The 5,144-nt window shown below is 39.2% G+C and overlaps 1 pseudogene; it reads right to left on the reverse strand.

The window, feature by feature from the left end:
* Positions 1–288: 288 nt before the first annotated feature.
* LOC109166072 lies at positions 289–3,574 on the reverse strand (annotated as a pseudogene).
* Positions 3,575–5,144: the final 1,570 nt, after the last annotated feature.

The raw sequence follows: 5,144 nt of genomic DNA on the forward strand, positions 1-5,144 counted from the left end.
ACAAAACAGTTATGCAGTTTAGTCAGGACAGCATCAAAATGATTGAGGATGTTGTGACTGAGGAAAGATCATGGGAACCAGGCATTTTTTTCAGAAAATAACCCATAACAGAAGAGAAAATAGCAGCTTAAATGCTGTGTAGTTCTTTGTCATTTTCAAGAAACTACAAATATTCTCTGGCATTGGACCACTTAATTTCGTGGTCCTCCATCGTTATTATGCTACAGATCGTGTTCATCCTCGTTCTACCAGCATTTCCACTCGAATTGATAAGAAAAAACGACGGGATGTAATAAGATATATAGAGTACTAGTTTGAGAAGTACTCGTATATAAATATGAATTTTCACTGCTAGAATTATATGGTGAATGAGAAAAAACATTGCAAAATCCCGAGATAAAATCTTGGACTACTGTACAATCCCCTCGGGGCAACATAGAGGATTAGAGGGACTTAAAACGGGAAAAAAAGAACAGATAAGAAAGGTTTACTGTTGTTATTGTGCTGTGGTGCTTTCGATATCCTTGAGGAGACCAACTATCTGCTGCATACTTGGCCGCTTCGAAGGATGTTCTGCTGTGCATAGATAACCGATCTTCAAGGCCTCGACCATTTCTGTTTCGGGTCCAGTTCCACGAACTTTTGGATCGATAGCTCTCGAGGCTTGGCTCTTCTTCACTAATCCTCTAACCCAGCTAACCAAATTGCTGTCTTTATCTTCGGGATAATAATCTCCAACAGGCTTTTTCCCGGTTATTAGCTCGAAAAGGACAACTCCAAACCCGTACACATCTGATTTGGGTGTTATTGTGTTCGGGGAACACATTTCTGGGTGAAGACACTCGGCGGGGTATATCCCGGGGAACCATTAGTGATCTCGTCTTCGAGACTGTACCCGAAGATCTTAGCTAGCCCGAAATCAGATAGTCTAGGCTCCAAGTTCATATCGAGATAAACGCTGCTAGCCTTCACGTCTCGATGTATAATAGGCGGTGAGCAGCCATGGTGGAGAAACGCGAGAGCCCGGGCAGTACCCAGAGCTATTTTATGCCTGAACCGCCAAGTGGTTAGCAGCCCGTCAGACCTCACGTTCTGAATACCGCTAACGTCTTCCTCTTCCCACATGTCGGTGCTCCAATCTTCGGTCGTTTGAACCCGAGTGGCAGGTCGTGAAGCAAATTCTGCAGATTCCCGTTCTCCATGTAATGATAAATGGCGATTCTTTGGTCCCCGGCCAAGCAGTATCCGGTGAGCGGGACGAGGTTGGGGTGTTTTATCCGCCCGAGATACTCGAGCTCTCTTGCAGCTTCTTGGTCAGTCATAGTCGAACCGTGAACCAAAACTTTAACCGCCACGTGAATCCCACCGGGCAAGAACCCTCTATAAACAGGCCCGAACCTCCCTCTGCCAACAACGTGTCCCGGTCGAAATTAGACGTTGCAGACAAGAGGTCAGCAAACGTGAAATTGAGCAACGGTTTTCTCGAAGATCACTACAGGAACCGAGTTAGCTTGTTTAACATCAGCAACCCACATGGTCGAATCAGTCTGAAACGAGAACGGGCCCGATATATGTTGCTCATGATCTTCCTTGTATGAATTCTGCTTCACTGCCCATATCGTGGTTTTACGACGACAACCAAAAGCTAAAATCAACAGGCCAAGAAGCATAAAAACCATGGAAAACGTTAAAGCTAAGGCAAGCTTGAACCCCCGGTGGCTTGGAGCTTTTTTATTCAAGAGATCATCGGGTTAGCAGCAATGGGACATCCACTCGATGATCCAATGAAGGCGGAGTGGAGGACAGCCGGGGGAATATCGGAGGCACAAAGGTTAAGTTGTTGTACGAGAAGTTGAACCTCTCCATTGACGGATTATCTCTATAAGTGATAGAGGGATGTCACCACTCAAATTGTTGTACGAAAGATCAAGAATTTGAAGCATTTTCGTGTTTAACGAGGGGATTCGACTGCTTAGATGGTTTCTAGAAAGGTCAAGTGCTTTCAAGCTACTAAGGGATGAGAGGCCACTGGGAATTTCGCCAATCAAATTGGTTCCAGAAAAATTCACATACTCTAAACCAGAAAGCATATCAATATGTGGGAATTCCCGGGGATTGAATCTATTGTAAGCAAGATTTACGTGTTTCAAACTCCGGGCATTACTGATCCCAAGACAAATTCTCCAGTAATCTGATTCTCAGATAAATCCAGATAAACTAAACTAGACCAGCTGAAATTTACCTCAGAAATGTTGCCTTGGAACTGGTTTCTGCTCAGATCAATCACCATCAATGCCCCCTCGAAAACGTCAATAACAGAACCCTGGAACGAATTGCTGGAAATGTTGAGATGGGTAAGCGAAACCATCCGGAAAGATCAGAACCCTTCCCTGAATACCATTTCCAGCAAGATTCAAGAACTGGAGATTGGGGAATGCCTCACCAAAGCCATCATGAAGAGAGTCACCGAGTTTGTTCCCCGAAAGATCAAGGGAAACCAAGGCCTGGCAGTTCATAATCCCGAAAGGAATCCGGGACTCGAACCGATTTCCACTGAGATTAAGAACCTGCAATCTTTCAAGGGAACTCATGGCCTCTGGAATGCTCCAGAGAAATTGTTGAAAGAAAGGTCCAGGCTTTCAAGTTGCCCAAAATTGCCTATGTTACTGGGGAGATTCCCAGAGACTTGATTGTTTGAGAGGTTAAAAGACCTCAAAGAACCCAAACTCCAAACATCAGAAGGCAGGCCAGTGATGCCATTATCACTCAGATCCAAAGACTCAAGCTTTGGCAAGTTTCCCCAATGGTGTTCTCAGGAACCACCCCAGATAGGCCTAAACCACTGGCCACCAATTTCACAACAGCCACTCTTTCAGATCACAAAACACACCTTCCCAGGCACAAAAGTGAGCAGAAATTTCAGTTTGAGGAGAACTGAAACCCATCTTTTCAAGAAATCAAGACACATAGAACCCATCAGTGTTGGGCTGTTGGCAACCAATGGCCTAAAACACACAGCAAAAACACCAAAAAAGAAGCAAGAACTCCAATCCCATTAGGCCCCAATAAGTACAACTCCAAAAGATGACCTTTTTGATGGAGAGAAACTAGAAAAAGAAAAACAAAAAAAAAAAACACTCAACTTCCCAAAAAAATCCAATCTTTTTCTCAGACTTTCAACATTTCTGCAAGGACTCCATACCACTTTTCTGCCTCTCTGAGAACACTAACACTAGTTCCATAACCACAACAATCCAAAATCACAGAGGACAAAGAAACCAACTTTTGAGCACTGGCTTTTAGCCACAAAAGGGGTAAAGCTACAATTCAAGGAGGAAAAAAAGGAAGAATCTTTTAGAGGAAGGTTGAGGCTATGGAGGTAATGAAGAAGAGAGTGAATGGAAATCCTCACCTTGACTGCCCTTGCATGTCTAATAAAGCCAACAGAAGAAACAAAACCCAAGCTTGAATAGCTTTTGTCTCTGTATTTTAACCACCCAGAATCACAGAAAACTCCGAATCCTTAAAACATCCCCTCTTATACTAACAAAAAACAGGTAGCTTTCACAAAGGAGCAATGCGAGGAAAAAGTAAAGTTGTTTTCTTTTTTCATCCTTTTAAAATTCTTTAACAGATAATAAGATGAGTCAATCTTGTGGAGTAACGGTTGTATAAATTATCCCGTAAATATTTCCTGGAATATTTGTTAATAAATGAAAAGATTGAAGATTTGGCTATGGGTGGGTGAGTGTAGCAGACAATGGTTATTTCATTATTATGTTCATTCATCATTTTTCCACAAAGTTGAAAATATGTTGTATTATAGTCTTGGTAGCTTGTTTGCTTTTGAATAAACAACAAAATGCAAAATAGGGAATCAAGCATTATAGAAAATGAAACCTTTTTATCCTAGAAAGTCAAAAATAAAGCCCCCACCTTTATACTTCTTTTACACTCTTTTAGGGGTGTTTGGTTGGATGGAAAATATTTTCCATGGAAAATGTTTTCTTCAAAGTGAAGGAAAATGTTGGTTTATGTTGTTTGGTTGGATGGAAAACATTTTCATTGGAAAATGGATTCCTCAAAGTGGAGGAAAATGAATTCTTTGCAAAGGGTGGGATTTTGTTTTCCACAAGGATTGGAAGAAAAATAACATGAGTGGACCATTTTACCCTTATGAAAATTTCTTAATTACATAGACCCTATTTATTCATTCATCTTTTTAAGGGCATATTGGTCTTTATATTCATTATTCCTTATTTTTCTAAACTCAACCAAACAATAGAATCATATTCCCAGTAATTTCATTTCCACCAACCAAACAATTGAATCAATTTTCCTGGAATTCATTTTCCATGGAATTTCAATTCCATTTCCTTTCAAATATTTTCCAGCGAACCAAACGAGCTGTTTAATATTTTAATGCATTTGTGGACACTATCTTACTTAAGTTCGTCACATATGTATTTTTAATGCAATTTACATCTCTTGTATAGTTTGTTGCCTATTAAAAATGAGTGGAGTTTATCGAGTTTGCACTATCGTGGATGTAAATATCACTCGGACACCAAACAATATATTTTTAATGTATAGGTAAATTAGTCACCTGCAACTAATTAATTAATTATATTTAAATTTAATTTGATTTAAATATATCATGACCTAGTTTGTTAATGAAACAATTTCAGTTGTTTTGTTGTCGTCTCGAACTAATTTTCAATTTTAATAATAATGTAAGAATAAGTATGACCCTTTTCCACTTACTCCATTGTTTATTTAAATGTTCAGTCCTGGCGTTCTATTAATCATTCAGTTAGTTGTCGATTTCGATGTCCAAATGTTATGGTGAAATTTTAATTTTAAATAGTCGATTGGTTATATTTAAAATGACTCAATTATTCACTTTATACCTCTAAGGGTTCATATAGTAGTTTGATTCAATCTTTTTGTAACGTTCTTCTATTCTAAATGTTATGTTATTATGGTGTGAAGTTAATGCTAATTTATAACAATTGTGGTTATGTTTGTAATTATAATAGTTACAAATCATTTGTAATGGTTGAATAGTTTATAAATAGTAAGTTATTTTACAATATCTTATTGGTTAAATTTACTATACAATATCTTCCCAATCGTTATGCACT

Source organism: Ipomoea nil, unplaced genomic scaffold (assembly GCF_001879475.1).
Source record: "Ipomoea nil cultivar Tokyo-kokei standard unplaced genomic scaffold, Asagao_1.1 scaffold3087, whole genome shotgun sequence".
NCBI classification, from domain to species: Eukaryota; Viridiplantae; Streptophyta; class Magnoliopsida; order Solanales; family Convolvulaceae; genus Ipomoea; species Ipomoea nil.